The following is a 13,182-nucleotide window of genomic DNA, read 5'->3' as shown; positions in this document are numbered from 1 at the left end:
ACGGTCTCTACTCTCTACCCTCCCCCCACCCTCCAAATTCCCCATGCCAGGTTCTGAACCTCATGAACAACCAGCTGACGGACGAGGTGAGCGGCAAGTTCGCCAATCTGCCCAGCCTCGAGCGCCTGGTGCTCAGCCACAACAAACTGACCGCGCTCACTGACCGTACGCTGACCGGCCTGTCCAACCTGGGCTACCTCATCCTGTCCCAGAACAACATCAGTCACGTGACCGCGGGCGCGCTGGGCCACTGCCCCAACCTGGCCTACCTCGTGCTGCGCGGGAACCCGCTCCGTAGTGTGCACGACGTGTTCGGAGCTGTGGGGACTCTGTCCTACCTGGACGTGTCCAACTGTCGGCTTACAGACATGCCTCTAGGCCTACCCTGGGCGCTCAGGTAACTTATTGGCTAATGTATAGACAAAACGACAACAACCACAACAACAACCAAAAAACAACTACAACTACAACAACACCAACAATGACGTGTTCGGAGCTGTGGGGACTCTGTCCTACCTGGACGTGTCCAACTGTCAGCTTACAGCCATGCCTCTAGGCCTGCCCTGGGCGCTCAGGTAACAATATAGCGTGCACGCATGCACGCACGCACGCACACACACGTACACACACACACACACACGTACACACACACACACGTACACACACACACATACACATGTTTGTTCAACCTTGTCCTATCTTGAAGTGTCCAACTGTCGGCTTACAGACATGCCTCTAGGCCTACCCTGGGCGCTCAGGTAACTTATTTTATTGGCTAATGTATATACAAAACAACCACAACCACAACAACAACAACCAAAAAACAACTACAACCACAACAACACCAACAATGACGTGTTCGGAGCTGTGGGGACTCTGTCCTACCTGGACGTGTCCAACTGTCGGCTTACAGACATGCCTCTAGGCTTGGGCAGAATTGAAAAAAAAATAGGACTTTCAAGTCTCAAGTCCTAACACCTTGAGACCCGCAAGTCCCAAGCCCAGTTTCAAGTCCAGGGGACGTAATAAAGTATACATGTAACATGAATAGTCTCATTGATAGTAAAGCCTTCAGCATTACTTCCCTTTATCATTATAATTTTGTTGTTCTCCAACCAACCACCAATGTTGAGACGTATGGAACATTTTTGTGATAGAATCTAGATCTAGATACTTCTACTTGTTTGGTTGATTTTTTAATTTTTTAAAAATTTAATTTTCTTCGCTTGTTTATTTGTTTTTGTTCTGTTCTCTGTTGTATTAATTAACTCAGGAATTGCTTCAGCCTTAGATGGCAATGATGGCATTGAAGCCTTATCCGGGCCTAGGCCTGCCTACCCCTTATCGAGGAAGTGGACTCAACCAATCCGCTAAGGGCCATCAAATACTAGCAAGTAATAGGGGTGGTACTGCCTACCCCTTATCGAGGAAATGGACTCAACCAATCCGCCTAGGACGAACAAGTCCTAGCAAGTAGTAGGGGTGGTAGATGTATTTGAATTAAAACAACCAACTGAAAACACTAAATTTATTAGAAACATACCAGTTTTGAGCATAATTTCTTTAAACATTGGTTCACTGAGTCTAGATCTAGATCTATACTCAAAGTTTGCACTCTGCGTTTGAATAATTTTGTCTTTTGATTGAGGGATATTTTGCTAAGTCAAGACTTGGACTTGCTCAGATCTAAATACTTGGTCTCAAACTCTACTTGGTGGGCACGAGAATTTCAAGTCCAAGTCCAAGTCCTGCCCAGGCCTAACGCACGCATGCACGCACGCACGCGCACACACACACACACACGTTTGTTTGACCTCGTCCTATCTTGATGTGTCCTACTGTCGGCTTACAGACATGCCTCTAGGCCTACCCTGGGCGCTCAGGTAACTTATTGGCTACATGTTTAGGCAAAACAACCACAACAACAATAGAAACAATAAAAACAACAGCAACAACAAAATCAACAACAAAAACAACAACAACATAAAAAACCCACAACCACCACCACCACCAACAACAACAAAATCCAACAAAAACAACAACAACAGCAGCAACAATAGGGCGTTCAGAAAACGTATTAACTTGTTAGTTTTAGGAGAGCTTTTACGGCGCTCGCAACTGCATAAGGTCATACGAGTACCAAGGAGTGGAAGTAAGTTAACAGAAAAGTTCAAACGGGGAATCACGCTATCTCTGCTCACCTCTCTAGCCTCAACAGCACAAAGTCTGCTTCGACTATCAAGGCACCCCGGAAATAGCGGGTCACAAGGGTGTGACAAACATACAAAAGAAGTAGAGGGAAAATGAGGATAGTAAGGATTAGGAAAGAAAAAGCAGCAGTCCATAGGGGGCTATGCTGTTCAGTCACAGTTACGAGAATGACATTGACGAATCAGTCCATTTACAATTCTACTGTGCATAAGAACCTCCCCCCTTTGGGAATGGCCTAAAGACACTTCAGTCAGTTGCACCGCCCCCCCCCCCCCCCCGGGGGTTGTTATTTGTTCTTTTTACCCCCCCCCCCCCGCCCCTCCCAAATAAATTATTTAAATAAAAAACCCAAACATTTCCTCCCCTCCCCCCCTCACAGATACCTCCGTATCTCGGAGAACAACCTGACCACGGTACGTAGCCACGACCTGGCCGCCACCCGCTACCTGGGCGCGCTCTCCTTCGACAACAACCAAATTACCAGCATACAGGAAGGGGCGCTGGCCCACATGCCCCACCTGCACGAGGTTCGAGTCTCGCACAACCGCCTCTACAGCCTGCCGAGCGAGATACCGCAGTCGGTGGAAAAGTTCATCGCGGACGACAACGACATCCGGCGAGTCTTCGAGGTGGGCATTAATGTGAGGCAGCGTGGTGGAATCAGGCTCTCGTCAATTTTTGGGCATGTGGAGTTATTATTATTATCTTAAAGCTTGTTCATATGTGAGACAGCGTGGTGGAATCAGGCCCTCGTCAATTTTTGGGCATGTGGAGTTATTGGTATCATCTTAAAGCTTGTTCACTTGTCTTTATTTGGATGGGAAAAAAATTCCATTTATCTTGAATGCAAGTTGCGATATATGCGAAAGAAGGAGGCGGGGGTCACCTGTTTTCAGAGGTAAAATTTGTGAGAAAATGGCCGCCAAATATTAGTTATTTCCTTAGCTTAAGAGTCCGTTGTAACTGAAAATTTACATTTTTGTACCTTTAATCAAAGCTTTTAAAAAAAATCCACACAGAAATGAGTTCTTTAATGGACATGAAAGGTGTTGAGCCACAAACAAAAATGCGATAAAAATTCTCAAACCTGCAGAAAAATGCAAGTTTCTTCTCTTTGATTATTTTGACGACAGCCTGATTCCACCACACTGCCTTACATTGATTTGGTGCGGTTAGTTTTAGTTTTAGTAGAGGTTTTACGGCACTCGCAACTGCATAACGCCGCTGTCCCTGTCGTTTTATGCAAGAACAATTCTGAAATTCTGCAAACTGAGCCCCAAAATGAGAAATTATGCGATTCTGTTAATTTTAACAAAGAATGATAAAGGAAAATAATCAGAAATTATGCAAAAAATGCTAAAACCACGGGGACAGAATTGAGGTCATATGAGCGCCAGAAGAATAGAGGTGTTACAAGAGAGTAACAAACATAAAAAAGAAGAAGGGGAGATAAGGATAATAGATGTTTGATAGGAAAGAAAGAGCAAACCACATCAGAGCACCCGCCAACCACCCACTTATAATTTGGTGTGGTTAGTTTTAGTTTTAGTGGAGGTTTTTCGGCGCTCGCAACTGCATAAGGTCATATGAGCGCCAAGGAGTGGATGTCAACAGAGAAGTCCTTACAGGGAATCAGACTTACTCTGCTAACCTCTCTAGCTTCAACAGCACGTCTGCTTCGACTATCAAGGCACCCCGGAAATAGCGGGTCACAAGAGTACGACAAACATTCAAAAGAAGTAGAGGAAAAATGACAATGGTAAAGAATAAGAAGGGAAAAGCAGCAGTTCCTTGTTGCAGGTCAGGCACAGTTATGAGCGTGACATTGATGAATCAGCCAATAATTTACAATAACAATTCTACTGTGCATAAGAACTCAAGATGTTGATATCCCACCTTTGGGAATAGCCTAAAGACACTTCAGTCAGTAGCACCGCCCCAAATGGGTTGGTGTGGTTAAAATTTTACGGCGCTCGCTACTGTATAAAGGGGAGCTTTTGGTAGGGGTTAAAATTCAGTTTTAGTTTTAGTAGAGGTTTTTCGGCGCTCGCAACTGAATAAGGTCATATGAGCGCCACAAGATTAGAGGTGTTAAAAGAGAGTAACTAACATAAAAAAAGAAGAAGGGGAGATAAGGACGATAGATGCTTGATAGGAAAGGAGCAAACCACAACAGAGCACCCGCCAACCACCCACAGGGGTTAAAATTTTACGGCGCTCGCAACTGTATAAAGGTTTGCATTTCGTTGGGCAAAAATTTTACGGCGCTCGCAACTGTATATTATAAAGGTGAGCATTTGGTTGGTACGGTCATTACGGTTTGTTTGAGTGAAGCATATCGACACAATAATGGTTATTTAGAGCTGGGAAACGGTAAGAGTAAGACGCCTACAGTTGATCATAAAGACAACTTTCCCTCTTATGCGCCTCCCTCCCTCTCCTTTCTCCCTCTGCTTGGAGCAAACGTAGAACACTGTAATGCATGGGTTCAATTTCAATCCCCAATGTACATAATATTTCAGAGTAACTTCGCGCACGACTCCAAACTGGAACTGCTGTCGCTCAAACACAACAAGATCGGAGCGCTGGCCGCCAACACCTTCTCGCGGCTGGGCAACCTCAGCTCCCTGTTCCTGTCCGACAACCAGATCGAGGTCATGCACCAGATGGCCTTCACCGGCCTCCGGAGGGTCAAGACCCTCAGCCTTGACTGCAACCCGATCGCCACGATCGAGACCCGGGCACTGGGCGGGCTACAGCGTCTTCAGCAGCTCAAGCTCTCCGACATCAGCAGCGACAGCACTGTGATCGAAGCCAACATCTTCCAGGACGTGCCCTCGTTACAAAGCCTTGACCTTCGCAACAGCTCCTCGGTGGTCGGAGATATCCTCAACGGCACCGAGCTCCTCCGCGGGCTGCAGAGCATTCAGAGTCTGAACATCGTCGCCAACGGTCTGGAAAACCTTCCGGAGCACCTCGAGGCCATGCTGCCCAACCTCAAGTCTCTGAAGCTCTCCGAGAACCCCTGGAGGTGCGAGGAGCCCCTGAAGCACCTCAGGAACTGGATTGTGTCCGCGCCCCGAATATTTCCGGACTCGGCCGAAATGAAGTGTGGGTCTCCGGACTACCTCAGTGGCCAGGTCATCCGAGATATGGCGGAGACGGATTTCACGATGCCCACCACCCCAACCACCACTACTACTACCACCACAACGACGACAACCACAACCACCACCACGCCAACATCTCCACCAAGTACGCCCACCGTAATGACCACTGGTCAAGAAATAGTCAAAAGTACTAAGACTGGTGAAGCGGCAACCACAACACCCCCCAGTAAAGAACTCAACAATCACACGACACACTCCACACCCCCCACTTCTTACTACGAACAAACATCAACAAGGGGAGCAACGCAGGCCGCAACAACAACAAAATCAACATCATCGAAGACCGCCACAAGACCGACAATGTCTCCAAATACCCCTCCACTAACCCAGACAGTTGGAAAGAGCGCCACCACCACGGCTACTTCGAAACCCTTCACTTCATCAACAACAACATCACAGACTCGAACCACAAACCCCCCAAAGACAAAGCCTAGCGCACAAACGCCTTCAGTTTCATTCATCCCGGAGGTCAAGACAAAACCAACCAAAGGAAAGTAAGTTTCACTTTTTCGTTTCATTTCATTTTAGTCTTCTTTTTTTTAAAAAGTAGGATTGCGGGTTCAGGGGTTCGAGCATCAGTTCGGTCCGACATTGTGTCCTTAGGAAAGGCACTTTACACGAACTTCCCACTTGGCTCGGTCCTATCGGAGACGGACGGTAAACTAGGAGGTCCCGCCCCTTAAATAACCTAATAGTGTTGATAGAGGCGTTAAATCCATACCATTTTTTAAACTAAAGTAGCAGTTTACGCCCCCTTTGATATAATTTAGATCATCTAAATACTGTATTGGGCTTCAAACCTTCCTGTCAGGGCCAACACGGTCAACACAGGAATCAAACCCACAACTCCTGCATGTGACGGCACACATGCCAGTGCAAAGCAATGAAAAATCTCAAAACGATCTAAGCCAAACAAAGTAGATTCTTCTTGAGACTTGAACCAGGGTGGCCTGCACACCAGTCAGTCAGGCAACATCAAACAGAGTTAACAGAATGCACCTTCATTTCCTAAATGTTTGTGCACCTTTTATTTCCTAAAACGTTTGTGTACCTCTAGTTCCTAAAATGTTTGAGCACCTTTATTTCCTAAAATGCTTGGATATAATATATCTATTTCAAGGCACCACCATATTCTGTTTGACAAAGCTCATCAAACTGTTTGTAGGACAAGCATTGTTTTTCTTCCTTCTTGTTTTAGAAAAAAAATTTCTGGGACCATTGATTTTTGTCCTGAGAATTAATGTTCATAACTGCAATTTTACTTTTACATCCTTCTCATCAATAAGAGTGTAACAGTTAATGTTTTTATACAGGTGTTTTATGCCACAAGGGACACAATTTAGACCATTTAGTAGAAGGTTAAAACACGTGACTATCAGGGCCAACCCGGACTGACAGTGATAATAATATAACACCCAAGCAGAAAGATCGAGACATTCGATAAAATTTCTCCCTATACGAAAACAGATCTACCCCAATAAAAATCATCGCCATATGGGAATCAAACGCTTCTGCGTGCGATGGTGAAGCGCCCGAACCGGAATACCACAAGTGCTGATCACAACTACACGTATTACGACAAACTACAAATTCCCTCTTTTATCAGTTTGGTTTCAGGAAGATTTTTACGTCATTTGCAACACAATTAGGTCATATAAGTGCCGAAGATTAGAGGTGTTACAAGAGAGTAACAAACACAAAAAAGGGGGAGCAGAGAAAAGGAAGATATCTATTTGATAGGAAAGAATTTAAGGAGCAAACCACACCAGAGCACACGCCAGCCACCCACAAAATTCCTACTTTTATCAGTTCAGCTTCAGTAAGATTTTGACATCATTTGCATCACAATTAGGCCATAAAAGTACCGAAGTTTAGCCGTGTTACCAGAGGGTAACTTACAAAGAAAAGAAGGAAGAGAGATAATGATAAAAGATGTAGGCCATGTTTGATAGGAAAGAAGGAGCAAACCACACCAGAATGCGTCAGGGGCCCGACGTTGTGTTCTTGGGAAAGGCACTTTACACGAATTTTCCTCACTTCACCCAGGTGGGAATGGGTACCCGGCTATAGACAGCGAAAGATCATGTCAGTTTGTTGGTGTTTGAGCGTTTATTCAGCTGCTTGCACTGTATGCTTCCCGGGAAGCTGAGAATGTTTCTGAGTGTTCTATGGTCTGCTGGGGTAATAATATAGTGTAAAGCGCATAGAGCCAGCTGTTGAGCGGGGATATGCGCTATATAAATGCTATTTATTATCATTATTATTAATGCCCATCAACAATTCAACCATCCAGTTTCAGTAAGGGTTTTAGGGCACTTGCAACACAATTGGGTGATATAAGCGCTATAGATTAGAGGAGGAATAATGACAATAGATATTAAAGTTGATAGGGAAGAAGTTGCAAACCACACTACAACGCTCACCAACCACCCACAGTTTCAGTAAGAGTTTTACGGCACTTGCAACACAATAAGCCGATAAAAAAAAGAGCCAGAGATTAGAGAAGGGATAAAGATAAAATAAATATTTAAGTTGATAGGGAAGAAGTTGCAAACCACATCAGAACCCCCACCAACCATCCCCTGTTCTCATACATAAAATATGTATCGTTTCAGCCAACAACCCACCCAACCACCATCAGCCCCACCGCCGACACCGTTCATCGATATATCCCCCCAAACTGGGGCGCCCAACAAGAACAAGAACGACAACCACAGCAGACCGGAAGAAGAACTCTCCACGCAGACGTGGGTTGGAGCTGACGTCAGCCAGCCAATCAACATGTCGCCTCGCGAGAACCGCCGCGCGGGGTCAGCCTCGGTAGGGGGGAGGGGAGGTAACCGTCTGCCCACCCTGTCCAGCGGGGCAGACGACAAAACGCGCAACGTCCTCATCGGGGTGTCCGTCTGTCTGATCTGTCTTGTGGTCGGTGTGTTCATCGCCGTGGCTGCCGTGCGCTACACGAGGAAGAGGAAGAGGCTGGCGATGGATGAGGAGAGGACAACACCCTCCAGCCACCCAGACGCTACAGACACCGTCTTTATCGTACGCCACATGGCTGGAGAGGAGGTGGAGGAGGAAGAGGTAGAGGTGGAGGCGGGCAAGGGGGATCTGGGCGTTGATAAGGGTGGGGTAACGGCGAGTAGCGCGGCCGACAACAACAACGCTACCGCTACCACGGACACGAAAAGCTCGCCGCCGGGAGACAGGCCCGGTTCTGTGTCCATGTCCAAAACCAGGAAGATCTTGACAACCTTCAAGCGGTCAATCTCCGCCAGTTCCGCCACAGGCTTCGACTGCATGGGCCGCCAACAGCGGGACGATGACCAGATGCTGATGGACTCCTGGGAGCAACACGCTTAACTAGACGTACAGACAGACAAACAACACATTGACGAACAAACAAACAACGCACTGACAAACAACACATTGACGGACAAACAATGCACTGACCAACAACACACCAACAAATAATACACTGACAAACAAACAAACAACACACATACTGACAAACAAACAAGCAACACACACACTGACAAACAAACAACACACACACACACTGACAAACACAACGACAAACAACACGCAGACAAACAACACACCACTGACCATACATAAGTGAACAATCTATCATCTTTGGTTTAAGTAAGAGTTTTACGGTACTTGCAACACAATAAGGTCACATAAGTGCCGAAGATAAAAGATGTTACAAAAGAGTAACAAACACGATAAAAGGAGGAGAGATAAGTACTATAGGTGTTTGATAGGAAAGAAGGAGCAAATCACACCAGACCAGAGCACCCGCCAACCACCCACAGCCTACAATACTCACTGGACCTTCCCAAGGGGGCGAATTAGATACAGCCATGTCACAATATGGATGTGAAATCAATATGCAAGGAACGATTTCAAAAATGCAATAATTCAGACCTGAGACCCCACTCCGAAACGAACCGCGATCTTCTGTACGGAAGAGCCAAGTTCAGAACCAGCCGAGCCCCGCTAGTTTCAGTTTTTAGTTTTAGTACGTTTTACTGCACTTGCAACACAATAAGGTCATATAAATGCTGAAGATTAGAGGTGTTACTAGGAGAGTAACAAACACAAAAAGAAGGAGGGGAGATAAAGACGATAGATGTTTGATAGGAAAGAAGGAGCAAATCACACCAGAGCACCCGCAAACCACCCAAGCTGACTGGAAGAATAATATACAGAAACCAATGTAAATCTTTTTATAAGACGTTATCATTATCATCATCATCAAGTGCCAGATCTACAGCACACTGGAGATTATGGTTCGCTTTTCATCTCTGCTCGAAAGCTCTAAAAAAACCCAACCCAACCCAACCAATATTAAACAATGTAAAGAAGGGGGAAGGGGGTGGAGAGAAGAAAAGAGAGAGAGAGAGAGAGAGAGAGAGAGAGAGAGAGAGAGAGAGAGAGAGAGAGAGAGAGAGAGAGAGAGAGTGATGGAACGAGAAATAGAAAGAAGTTGCTGTTAAGAAGTTGCACTGCAAAGCTTTGCGTTTCACTCAGCTTTGTTAGATATTTTTAAATCTTGCTATTTCTCGAAAATGTACATATCATAAACTTAATTTCATATACGAAATATAACTCTCTTCTATGTTGAATTTTTATTTGTGCCGAGTTTGGTTGAAATTGGTCCAAAGATGACAGATATTACCGTTTAAATGGGTCCTTTTTCTTCTTAGAAACTCGGTACAATTGTACAGAAAATCATGTATAAGTACCATCTTATCATATTTCTGTCTCTGTCTCTCTCTCTCTCTGCACGGGCATGTACTCTCCCTCTCTCTCTCTCTCTCTCTCGGTGAGTGTGTATGTATGTGTGTGTGCGTGTGTGTGTTGATATGTCAGAGCGCATGTGTGTGTGTGATTAAGTATGTGCATGAGTGTGTATATATGTATGTGTGTGTGTATGAGTGTGTATGCATGAGTGGTTAAATGTGTGAGTGTGTGTGTGTGTGTGTGTATGTGTATGCGTGTGTGAGTATGTGTGTGTGTGTGTGTGTGTGAGTATATGTGTGTGTGTGTGTGTAAATGTGTGGGAGTGCACAAGAGTCTGCATGTTATACACACATGAAGTCCCAAAGAACACTGAAACAATCACTTATTTCTTCAAATATCATTCCTTGCAATTTATGAACAGTTGTACAAAATGTTTCTGAAACAATGCTGGCACGTCCATTATTTTTCATTTTCATCCTTCTTAAATTTCATTTTCATCCATTTTGAATTTCATTTTCGTCATTTTGAAATTTCATTGTTATCAACTTTTCCCATATTTCTCGTTTACTTTCATCACCCCCCCCCCACCCCCCCCCACCACCAATTTTCATTTCACTTGAAAAATTAATTTGACTTTCACAATGTTTAGTAAGAATAACCACTTACTCTTGCTTTGCTTCTTTTCTTTGACCATATTATGTAACACTCATATTTCAGTACACTGAATGGTAGATGTGAGGCGAGATGGCAAAATGAGTTACTTCTCGCAATCCTCGAATGGAGATATGAGCCGAAAATCGACACAGTGGTCAAAGTTGTAGATTTTCAACAGACTCCACTTTCTTCAGGTTTAACGTGTTTTATCACTTCATAATAATAAATTGTAAAAAGCTCAACTTATAGAATTGATGTATCTATTTCCACAGAGATAAAAATCTGAGAAGTAACTCATTTCTGTTTGTTTATTTGAGTAAAGAGAAGCACACACGTCGACACAATAAAGGTCATTTACTGCTAAGAAAAAGTAAGACAGACAGAAACAACAGAGGGAAAGTAAAGACATAAGTGGGACCGAACTCAGTTTTTCGTTTTAGTACAGGTTTTACGGCGCTCGCAACTGCATAAGGTCATATGAGCGCCAGACGATTAGAGGTGTTACAAGAGAGTAACAAACACAAAAAAGAAGGAGGAGAGATCAGGACGATAGATGTTTGATAGGAAAGAAGGACCAACAACCCACACCAGAGCACCTGCCAACCACCCACATCTAACTCATTTTGTCAGCCCACCTCACAAATGCTGAAGCAGTGAGTGCTAGTCCATGACGGTGATCCTCATACTGTTTGCACAATGCTTTTTTCTGCACTGGAACATTTTAGCAATGCCTCATATTGTTGATAATTAATAACCTTTCTGAATAAAGAGCCCATCTCGTGCTGTGAGCAACCTGATTCTGTAAATACTGAGTTTGTTGTTGTTCTCTGAGATTTGTCTTTTTACCTTCAGTAGAGTTTTTACGGCGCTCGCAACTACTGCATAAGGTCATATGAGCGCCAGACGATTGGAGGTGTTACAAGAGAGTGACAAACATAAAAAAGAAGAAGGGGAGATAAGGATGATAAATGTTTCATAGTTAGGAAAGAAGAAGCAAACCACACCAGAGCACCCGCCAACCACCCACAGTCAGAGTTTTACGGCATTTACTATACAAATAGGTCAGATAAAAGCTGAAGAATAAAGAAGTTTTTGTTTGTTTTGGTAGAGGTTTTGCGGCGCTCGCAACTGCATAAGGTCATATGAGCGCCAGAAGAATAGAGGTGTTACAAGAGAGTAACGAACATAAAAAAGAAGGGGAGATAAGGATGATAGATGCTTGATAGAAAAGAAGAAGCAAACCACACCAGAGCACCCGCCAACCACCCACATAAAGTTACTTACTAAAGAGTAACCTAAACAGAAAAGACGGAGGAAAGATGAGGAGAATGAATGTTCGATAGGTACGAAGGAGCAAACCACACTACAGCACCCGCCAACCACCACAATGATGATTAGAATTACAAGAGAATAACAAACAAAAAATAGGAGGGTAGCCAAGGGCCACAGTAAATGGTGATAGTGAAAGGAGAAGAGAAGCATACAACGCCAGAGCACCCACAAACCACCCACCGTAAATGGTGATAGTGAAAGAAGAAGCTACAACATCAGAGCACCCACCAACCACCCATAGTAAATGGTGATAGTGAAAGAAGAAGCATACAACACCAGAGCACCCACCAACCACCCACAGTAAATGGTGATAGTGAAAGAAGAAGCATACAACACCAGAGCACGCACCAACCACCCGCAGTAAATGGTGATAGTGAAAGAAGAAGCTACAACATCAGACCACCCACCAACCACCCACAGTAAATGGTGATAGGGAAAGAAGAAGCATTAGAGCTGGGCAATGAGTCGCTTCAGCAAAATCCGTATAATATTTTAGTGCACCTCTTCGGCTAATAATATGATATGAACCGCTTCGGCAAATGGGTTGGAACCACTTTGACAAACGGGTCAGGAAAGAGAGTTAAGAGTCTGAAATCGGATAATGTTTCATTGAGAATTCTGCGGTTATCCTTTCCGATTATCCGGATTTTGCCCACCTCTAAGAAGCATACAATACCAGAGCACCCACCAACCACCCGCAGTAAATGGTGATAGTGAAAGAAGAAGCATACAACACCCGAGCACCCACCAACCACCCACAGTAAATGGTGATAGTGAAAGGAGAAGCTACAAAACCAGAACACCCACCAACCACCCACAGTAAATGGTGATAGTGAAAGGAGAAGCATACAATACCAGAGCACCCACCAACCACCCGCAGTAAATGGTGATAGTGAAAGAAGAAGCATACAACACCCGAGCACCCACCAACCACCCACAGTAAATGGTGATAGTGAAAGGAGAAGCTACAAAACCAGAACACCCACCAACCACCCACAGTAAATGGTGATAGTGAAAGGAGAAGCATACAATACCAGAGCACCCACCAACCACCCGCAGTAAATGG

At 44.6% G+C, this 13,182-nt stretch overlaps 1 protein-coding gene across 1 annotated transcript in view; it reads right to left on the bottom strand.

Annotated features, from left to right (window-relative positions):
- The window catches only part of LOC101860103 (protein timeless homolog), a gene marked incomplete in the record, with an annotated part of 107,984 nt that overhangs the window by 46,280 nt on the left and 48,522 nt on the right, over positions 1-13,182 (bottom strand).

This window comes from Aplysia californica, unplaced genomic scaffold (genome assembly GCF_000002075.1).
Source record: "Aplysia californica isolate F4 #8 unplaced genomic scaffold, AplCal3.0 scaffold00220, whole genome shotgun sequence".
Classification (NCBI taxonomy): Eukaryota; Metazoa; Mollusca; class Gastropoda; order Aplysiida; family Aplysiidae; genus Aplysia; species Aplysia californica.
This window is presented reverse-complemented; position numbering and strand designations above follow the sequence as displayed.